This window comes from Diachasma alloeum, unplaced genomic scaffold, assembly GCF_001412515.2.
Source record: "Diachasma alloeum isolate Michigan unplaced genomic scaffold, Dall2.0 Dall_scaffold_00243, whole genome shotgun sequence".
Lineage (NCBI taxonomy): Eukaryota > Metazoa > Arthropoda > Insecta > Hymenoptera > Braconidae > Diachasma > Diachasma alloeum.
Window position 1 is genome coordinate 257,763 of NW_021680394.1, and position 10,569 is coordinate 268,331.

Below are 10,569 nucleotides of genomic sequence, written 5' to 3' on the forward strand. Positions count from 1 at the left end.
TCTCTCTCTCTCTCTCTCTCTCTCTCTCTCTCTCTCTCTCTCTCTCTCTCTCTCCCTCCCTCCCTCCCTCCCTCCCGCATGGATTGAGAACAAGAAATTGAAAAAAATACTCACCCGTCTTTTGGACACATGATTTGAGCTCAGATTCATTTTTGAACCCCCTCCCCTCATTGTGTGAAAATTTGATCCTCCCCGGAGGTGAAGAGGTAGCTTCAACCCCCTTGCAAATGTTTTTATTTACCTCAAAACTTGCGAACTGAGAGTAAAAAGGGAAAAAAAATACTCGCCCCCTTTTGGACACATGATTTGAGCTCGGACTCATTCCTCAACCCCCTCTCCTCATTGTGTGAAAATTTTAACCTTCCCGATAGGTGCAGGGGTGGCTTCTACCCCCTCAAAAATTTTACATTTACCTCAAAACGTGCGAGCTGAGAGTAAAGAGCGAAAAAAAATACTCACTCTCCTTTTGGACACTTGATTTGGGCTCGGACTCATTTCTCAACTCCCTCCCCTCACTGTGTACAAATTTCCTCCTCCCCGATAAGTGGCTTTCACTCCCTCACAAATGTTTCCTTTACCTGAATCCATGCGGAGTGAGCACAAAAAATAAACAAAAAAAATACTCACCCCCCTTTTGGACTTATGATTTGGGCTCCGACTCATTTCTTAACCCTCTTCCCTCACTGTATGTGAATTTTGACATCCCCGATAAGTGCGGGGGTGGCTTTCACCCTCCCGAAATGTTTCATTTACCTCAATACGTGTGGAGTGAGAACAAAAAATTGTAAAAAAATACTCACCCCCTTTTTGGACACATGTTTTGGGTCCACAATCGTCCCTCAACCCCATCCCTCACTGTATGGGAATTTTAATCTCCCCAATAAGTGCGGGGGGGGCTTCCACCACCTCGAAATGTCCAATTTTCCCTAATCCATGCGAACTGAGAGCAAAAAGCGAAGAAAAAAAATCTGATTGTCTATTGACATGCCATTAAAAATTATTCTCCAAAATTCTGAAAATAGTTGAAATCAGTGAATTCAAGTATCAAGAACATGAATATGAAAGAAAATCGTGGAAAATTTGAAAATTTAAACACGTCAATTTTGAGAAATTTACTGTTTTAGCTGCAAATGGTAATAATTCCTAAACTAATAAACATTGGAACAATAAATTCCACAAAAATAGTCCACTAAATCCTCTACATAATGAGCCATTAATTAGATTTTTCAAGTTATAAACAACACCCCGATAGGCTAATAAACATTTCTCAAGGTCAAATCAATATCTCCGAAAGTTGTAAAGATAAAATAATGAAAATTTATAGCAAAATATTATAAAATATTCACCTTCGGATGAAATAATAAGCGTTCCGAAATAATAACAATTACCATTGTTATTAACAATTTGAATATTATAAAAAATTGAAAAAAATATTTTATTGTCAGAATCGTATTTCTAGACCAAAAATAGGCTCAAAATGGAATTTTGTCAAAAATGTCAAGGAACAATGTCAATAGACAAAAATTGTCAATTACAGTACCATAAGGGTGCCAAAAGGAAACGTTTAGGACAATAGTGAAAATTAAACTCAAAATTCATTAAAAATGGAAAATCTACTGTCATGAAATATCAAAAATTATTAATCTTAGTCAAAAATGTAAAAAAATGTATTTTTAAAGACACATGTAAGGTGCCGTAGTGTTAGGGATGAGATATACGCAATGCATAGGGGTGCTGCGTTGGCGTGCTCCCCCACTAATTCAGCCAGCAAGGCGCTCCACTGAACGCGGCAACCCCAGTGCAGTCGAGGTACCTCCAGTCGCTACGAGAAACAGTTAAACGTCGACTCTTAAAACCGCCGGTCATAAGCTCCAAAGAGCTCCCGAGAATTAAATTAAAAGTAACCAGTTCGAACTTAGAAAAATTTTGGAGTTTGGACTTAGAAAAATTTCGTGTTCTGTCCTCTTGCACATAGTTTTTCAGTGTTCTGGCCTCTTGGACTTGAAATATTTTTTATGAAATTCTCCAAAGTACATCAGTGCAATTTTCAATGAGAACCGAAATAAATTCGTAGTCCGTCACTCCGAAACGTAATAAAATTCTAATTTTAAATCGAGCAAAACCGCGTGAATCCCGACGGGTTTGAACTGACCGTTTCTCTCACGCGAATTCTAATCGTTTTGAATAAATTCAACTTTATGTAAATTTGTACCGTGCAGAATCATTTACCCTAGCTAATCCCTCATCAGCCCCGTAAATTCGCGAATGGCTTGCTGACTCGTTCGAGGAGGCGAGTCATTTGCTAATTAGCGGTTGATCCACGTCGACCAGGATACTGCGGATGATTCACTGAGCTGGTTTAGGGATGACACTTCACTAACTCGGTGGAGCAACCCCGTGTTTCCAGGTTGACCATCAGCCCCGCGATTCCTAAGGTGGACTAACTGACCCTTAGGCTGTCTACCCCAGGAGATCGCGGTTGATATTCCCTTTTTTTGGAGACTTTAGTTCATTTGACTCAGAGGATCGCGCGGCTGACTGGGCGAGCTGTCACAATGTTCAGTGACCGTTCGATCCAGGCAACCCCGTAATCCTCCAGGTCAATAACCCTGATAATCGGTCCTAATAGTTATTTCCGGATACCTAACGGTGATAACGAAGGGAATTCCGAAAAGTCACTTATCAGGCCTCTTTAAATAAAATCGGTTATTCGGATAATTGGTCCTAGTAGTTATTTCGGGATACCTAACGGAGATAACGGAGGGAATTACAAAAGGTCACTTATCAGGCCTCTTTAAATAAAATCGGTTACTTGAAATTCAATAAATTCAGTTCACGCTCGTCCGCGAGATCCAAATAAATATCCAAAAATTAAATAAAATAACAGTCGTAATAATTCGTTCTCCCTTCTTTTTTTTTTATTTTGGAACATTACGTGAAGGTACAATTTTTAACCATCTAGTGATTTTTCCTCAAACATTAAGACAATTATATTGACAAAGGTCAAAGTGATCTTGGAGTGGACCTGAAGAGCAGTCCGTCCTTTCTTACTGAGCCGTCGTCGCCCGCCGGACAGCAGCTAGGCCAAACATCATCCTGGGCCAGGCCTTTTGATTTAATGTCAGAACATTGCTGAATCGTTAAGTCGGATCATTCAGGACAAAGGTAAGTCTAGTGAAGACGCCATGTGTTACTCTACCCCCGGAGGTCGGTTGATGCTCCAAAAACTAGAGTTCGTTTCTTTTAATTTGTTCGTTTTCGGGAAATTACAGAGGGCAATGAATTTCTCCTCCCTAACATCGGCAAGCTATGGATTTTCGGCTACCGCTGTTACGAATTCTCAATAGATCGGACAGAAAAATGGGGATTTAATTTTCCGACCGATGAATTTTTTCGATTCATTAAAGTGCACTGTCGCGGTACGAATTTTTCATTTTAGGGAAGCCTAACGTAAGCGAAATTCATTGAGCGGTAGCCGAAAATCACTAAGCTTGCTGAAACTAGGTTCACAAAATTCACACCCGTACTATCACACTTTCCGAATTTTCCGCGAGAACCGAACAATTTATTTTCAAAAGACTCTAATTTTTTTGGAGTATCAACCGACCTCCGGGGTAGAGAAAATAATGGTTGTTATCACTAGACTCACCCTTAATTTTTCCTGACCGGTCTGGCAACAAACAAGGAAGGTACACCGGATCAGTTGTAACCTCTCTGATAATAGAGGCGATCTGTGCCGTCGGAAACCTTCAGCTTTCCTCTGACAGGCTGGTTGACGTCCTTCTGCTACACACACGTTCAGTTCCTCTACTTTTATTATATTCACTTTCAAATTGCTGAATAAAACATTCCCATATAAATAAGTTATTCACGTAAATGTATTTATTTATTTATTTATTTTATTTTCGTTTTAGGATTTCGACGTCGAGTGCATCGTAAAAGACCCGAGCGATATTCTACCGAAAAAAAATTATTTTAAATTTATTTTATTTAAATTTTATTGGGATGAGAAATGGGTAGAAAATAATAAAAAAAAATTGAGAGAAATGTCAACCGCAAAATCTCAGGTCCAAGAAACCATCCGTAAGGGACGATTAGTTGACCCACGAGAAAGCGGGGTTGACGGGAAGCAACCACAAAGTCCTGAGGTTGACAGACCGTCCCTAAAGGACCAGTTAATCATCGTCCGGAGAGCGGGGTTGATTGTTAACCTGGGGAAACACGGGATTGCCTCGCCAGGATAACAACAGGAAAGCCTGTTGTTAGCCAAACCAGTCAACCGAAGTCTCCTCTAGTCAACGGATATCAACCGCAAGTTTTCAAGATCAACAGAGCGTCCCAAAAGGGCCAGTTAGTTGTCCTCGAAAACAACGGGGTTGATAGTCAACCCAGAAGAAGGGGGTTGCCTCACCAGGATATCATCAGGTAATCCTGACGTTAGCCCAGCTAGTCAGCTCTCTAGTCAACTAGTATCAACCGCAGGTTTGCGGAATTTATCCACAACCCAGCGGAGTTGATAGGATGGGGTAGGATGGGATTTGGTTTCAGGAGTGTGAGAAGGGTTGGCACTTATGCGAAACGAACGAGATCAATTTAATTCGTTTTTTATTTAAATTCGCGACCGAGCCTGCAGTCAGTACAATGCACCGTCGAAATCGGAACGGAATTATCGGTTTAGACGAAAAATATTTTTAATCCTGAATTGCGGACTGAAAATCTTCACTATAAAATTTATAAACGAAGTTAAATTTCAAAGTAAATTACAAAAAAAAATTTCAATTACGAAAAAATTTCAAAGTTCCGGAAAATTTCCAAGTCCAAGAGGACCGAACACGAAAAATTTCTATGTCCAAGAGGACAGATCACGAAAAAATTTCTATGTCCCAGAGGACAGAACACAAAAAATTTCTATGTCCAAGAGGACAAAGCGCGAGGAAAAATTCAAAGTCCACAATTCTCGAATTTTTTTCTAAGTCCGAACTGGTTACTTTTGATTTAATTTGCGAGAGCTCTTCGGAGCTTATGACCGGCGATTTCAAGAGTTGGCGTTGAACTGACTGTTTCTCGTAGCGACTGGAGGTACCTCGACTGCCGAGCGGCGAGCTGTGCACATGCGTCGAGCGGCGCAGTGGTGGGATGAGTGGGGTTGCCGCGTTCAGTGGAGCCTCTTGTTGGCTGAGTTAGTGGGGGAGCGCGTCGACGGGGCACCCCTATGCATTGCGTATATCTGATCCCCAACACTGCGGCACCGTACATGTTTCTTTAAAATACATTTTTTTTACATTTTTGACTTAGGTTAATTATTTTTGACAATTCTCGATAGTAGATTTTCCATTTTTAGAGAATTTTGAGTTTGATTTTCACTATGTCCTAAACGTTTCCTTTTGGCACCCTTATGGTACTGTAATTGACAATTTTTGTCTATTGACATTGTTTCTTGACATTTTTGACAAAATTCATTTTTGAGCCTATCTTTGGGCTGGAAATACAATTCCGATAATAAAATATTTTTTTCAAATTTTTATAATATTTCAATTGTTAATAACAATGTTATTTGTTAATTTAGACGAATGCCTCCTAGTGTTTCTGAAAGACCTTGATTTATCATACTTCCACACAAAATTTCAGATTTTTATCTCTTCAATCTTCGGAGATATTCACAATTAAAAATTTGACCTTGAAAACGTGTCTATTAGCTTTTTACGCCATGTTTTATAACTTTAAAAATCCAAATTACTGCTGGTTGTATTTAGAATTTGGTGAACTATTTTTCGGTGATTTTTGTTTTTGTATATGTATGTTTGTTTACAAGTTATTAGCGATTAAATGTTAAAAGTGTCTAATGACTTAATAGTTGACATTTTTTTATTCCAACTTTCCCGATATTTTCCTTCATATTCCTATTCTCTGTACTGAACTCAATTTATTTCATCTTTTTCCTGAATTTTCCATCATAATTTTATTGACATGTCAATAGGTAACAAAGTTGTCTTTTGACTTTTCGAGTATTTTCTTTCATAACTTTGTAGCTCTTGATTTATAGTAAATTTTTCTTCTCAAACTTTTTTCGATATTTCCCGTAGGAAAGTCTTGTAAAAATTCCAAAAGTTTAATCTATTACACGGATACACGTTTATGAATATTAAGGAAAATTTCGAATGGTTCCAGATTATGGATATTGAAAAGTTTCTTTTATGATTTTTACCAATGTTTCCGGTAGTTTTTGTCTTTTGTTTACAACAATTGAATTTGTTTATTGATTTTTGGTTGTTTTTAATGGCGGATCTGGTAGTCTGAATTTTATAGAGCAATTTTTGTCTCATGAATTTTTCTCCTTCTCTATTACAGGTGGCGCTACAAATTTTCAAAGTTCACGGGCACACGGATATAGGTGTGTTTGAGTGGCTGAGTGTAGATCTTCAAAAATTCATATCTTCGCTGCTTACAGAGATTAAGGAACGATTTTCGGTGGGTATCTTCATCTATATAGACCCTTTTTTTTTAGTCTGTTGACAGACAGTTTGTTCTATTTACGTTATAATTGTTTTTAAGAATAATTTTTTTTTTTTCATTTTTAAAGGAATTACATCGTTTCAAAACTCATGTATTCTTGTTTCTTCAGTTAATTTTCCTTAAATATTTAAGAAGACTTCCCTGTTTTGAGGGAAAACGTCACTCGTTGTCGTGGTTGCTAGCCTGCCTTAGCATTGCAGGTTAGTTCATCTATAATTATTAGTATTTGTGGGCTCCTTTTTGGTCCCGTCCTGTTTTTTATTAGTATATTAAGTATTAATTATTCAGATTGCTTAACCGGCAATGCCAAGGTGACAAATATTGTTCCGTCTTCCGTTAACAGTTTTGTTTTCTTCTTCTTTTTTGTTATTTGTATTTTTCATTTATTTCTCTTTTCTAACTTGAATACAGAGTTTTTAGCTTTGTTTCTTCTTTGATTTATTGTTTGTAATGTATATATTGTTTTTTTTTTCAAATATTCAATATTTCAATTTATTTTCATGTTTTTGCGGTCATTTTCCTATATTTGAACTTTTTCACTTCAAATGCTCATAACTCGTAAAATATTGATTTTACAGAAAAAAAAACTGCAACACTTTTATGTTTCTTTTTAGTCGATCTTTCAATTGAGATAATAAAATTTGTAAATTATTCAAATTTTGAAAGATTTATGTTCGAAATAATTTTATATTTCATTATATTTTCGAATATAAAATATTCGAATTATATTGTCCTTTGTTCATGATGGCGTTCATAATTTGAGAAACGTATGTCAATACGTAACACCGCTCGACGATTGTCACTGATTTCAGCTTCCCTGAAAAATTTAGAATACGTGCCCGAGTTATTAATGCAAAATAAAATGTTAATAACGCGATTAACTGTAAAAATTTTCCCCAATCCGTAACAGGCCCCTCGAAGTCATTGCGATTTGTGGTCCCATGACCACCCATTGTCGGAGGTGGTGCTTGGGATCTAGAAGTGCCTCTCCCCGGTGAGTTAGTTGGCGCTTCCAGGAGGACTGGATCTGGATAACCTTGGTTCCGATACTACGAACCGCTGGGATCTTGTGGAGTTTGGTTCAGATTCGGCGGGACCGAAGATCGAGGTACAGCTCCTGCGCCAAGCCCATTATTGGTTTGAGGTGAGCTTGAGTGCTGAGGAACCCCTGGGGGACGTGAGCTACGGCTCACATTCTCAAACATGGATGACATGTTGGTTGACGTGACAGTGGATGTAGTTGACGTGGGTTGCACTGAAGATCGTGCGACCCCTTGCTGAAGAATAGTGGGATCAACGCGTGAAATATCTTGCAACGGCTGTTGGAGCTCTTCATTCCGAACAGACTCTTGCCATGCGGCATTAGAACCCTCAAAATCGAATTCGTTGAGGTCGAGATCCCCCGATATAATCCCTTGATATAATCATCGGCGAGAAACCATGGGAATCCGTCGTCTTTCATACGAAATAACGCGCGAATTGCTCTGTCGACTAGCACGTCATACGACCCTATTGGGCTACCGCCGACGGATGGAAGGAAAGCGCGAAGACGCGTGATGTCCACCGAACGGATTTAAGGCGTCACTTTCGTGCGTTCACCTACGTTTATTAAATTTATTACTCGTCGGATTAACGATAAATTTGAGATTAACGCTAACAATCGAAGTGTACTAATGAAAGCACCCCTATAACCTAAATTACAATCCCCGGAGAGAATGGATCCGCCATAAACATTAATTTCTAGCCAGAACAAAACGAAAAAAAAAGAAACAGCTAAATTCCCCAAACAAAAAAAAATTAATATCGAGGACCAACTTACCAAAATGAAAACAAAAGAATTCAGTATTCAGTTCTCGAATACAATAACAAACAAATTGATTTTTTTGAAATCAACACAAAAAAAAATTTAATTAAATTCCTGGCAAAAGCAAATTCTTGCAGCAGAACTAATCTTTGAAGCAAAACAAAATTCAATTGAAAATAAAAAATTAAATTCGAAAAGCAAAATTTGAATTCAATTTTGGAAAAACCAAAAAAAAAATTCATTCTTCGAAAGAAACACAAATCAATTCCTGAGAAATGTGACATTATGAGTTTTACCCGGAGGTAAAACTCATGTGAATGGTAGTTCTTTTCCATCCAGCTATTACTGTCAGTGAGAGGAATCTCCTTTCCACTACACCTTTTCACGTATTCCTGCACTGTAATCCTTTTGTACGGTCACTTTGTGACGGCGATTTTTCTCCACGTAGACTAATATGAACGGATTGGATCCGAAACCTTAAACCCGTAGAAAATTCCAGACTGAACGGTAGCCGTAGTGTGTCACCTCTTCCACTTCGATGTTCCCTGAAGTTCTCGAAAACCGTAGAAATGATAGAAACGCCATAACCGGAAAACGAGAAGCCAGCTACTCTTTTGAGGAACTGGTGTCGGGCGCCGGTTGATTTTTGTTTCGGCGGTATCAACGAACCGTAGCCAAAGGGAACCAACAAGAAGAAAACTAGACTTAAAGATAACTAGGGAAAATCGAAGGGAGAGGTTGCGGAATTATTTCCACTAGCTCGGCGGAATTCGGAGAGCGGGGTAGGATCGGTCGCTCGGTCTTAGGTAAGGCGTCGCGCAACCCAAAGCAATATTCCAAAATTACTCAAAACCAGATCGGAAAATTAATTAAATCTGAGACACGTGGATTATGTTGAATTGTCTCGTGATTCATTTCATTTCTCAAAATCGATCCAAAATAAATAGAAATTCTAAATTTATTTACTACGATTTATTCCCGAGAGAGAGAGAGAGTAAACGAATGAACCCTGAGAGAGAGAAATATAGCGAGAACGGGGGAGAAAAACCTAAATGCGTATGATCTCTCGGCACAACCGGAAATGGCGTGCACGGGGATCTATACATGTACGAGAACCGCTAGCGACGAGGAATTAACGGGAAGACGAATATTCACTGAAGGAGAAAACTCGAGGAATGGAATAGGCACTCGCAAGGTGCTCTCAGTTCCCATTCTCGAATTCTCTCTCGACCAGGAGCCTCGTGGAGTCGCTTCAATTATAGGGAGCCAACGAGCTTCTATTCGACGAGAAATGGGTATTATGGAAATAAAAGATCAGGAAAAAATGCTACGGAACGAAAAGCACTCCCAAATGAGACGTCAATCCGGCCGAGCAATGAAAAGCATGCAAAACAGCACCACAGCTACATCCACACCACGTGGAGAGCATGCGTGCACGCATAACCCTATTTTATTTATGATTTCCCCACTTATCACTACACAATCACTTCCTAGGAATAGAGAGAGTATTTGTGAACCGATTATGTACTCCATGGGTGCACTTATCGTTCGACAAATACGGGGTTATCGGAGAGGGCATGATGCCGTCATTCGGTGATGCCGTAGCATGTGCATTCGCCTCCCATGGTCCTCCTACGGATTCTCGGGGAAAATGTGCACTACTGCCCTTCTGGGAGTGTGCACTTGGGGTCAGAAGGGTATTCTTACCATTCTTCTTCCAATCCAGGTTCCACGGGGAGTCCTCTCGGCGTCTTTCCCTTAGCTGCTCCAAAAGCGCGGCGACTTGGACGATGGCAAAACTGCGACTCACTTCAGCGTTCGACCGAGATTCTCGTGTGACGACGGGCGACTGAGGCGCCGTATAACCAGTCGCCGGAGAGTTACTTCTGCAGTCGGTGGGAACTCNCCACGGGGAGTCCTCTCGGCGTCTTTCCCTTAGCTGCTCCAAAAGCGCGGCGACTTGGACGATGGCGGAACTGCGACTGACTCCAGCGTTCGACCGAGATTCTCGTGTGACGACGGGCGACTGAGGCGCCGTATAACCAGTCGCCGGAGAGTTACTTCTGCAGTCGGTGGGAACTCGCGCGCGGGGACGTCAATCCCAATTTAAACTCCGAATATGGAGTCTTAAGATAATTTATAATTTTATGTGGCTGGCACTTTATCTCTTTTGACTGAAGATTGTTTGGAACTGAATTTTAACCGGAATTTAGTAAACGAAGNTCGCCGGAGAGTTACTTCTGCAGTCGGTG

General features: G+C 39.8%; 1 long non-coding RNA gene across 1 annotated transcript; it reads left to right on the forward strand.

Annotated features, from left to right (window-relative positions):
• The first annotated feature begins 6,098 nt into the window (after nt 1-6,098).
• On the forward strand, nt 6,099-7,657 carry LOC107037471. The gene is made up of 2 exons (XR_001460845.1): nt 6,099-6,468; nt 7,424-7,657. It is a non-coding gene; the product is annotated as an uncharacterized LOC107037471 (long non-coding RNA).
• The last annotated feature ends 2,912 nt before the right edge of the window (nt 7,658-10,569 follow it).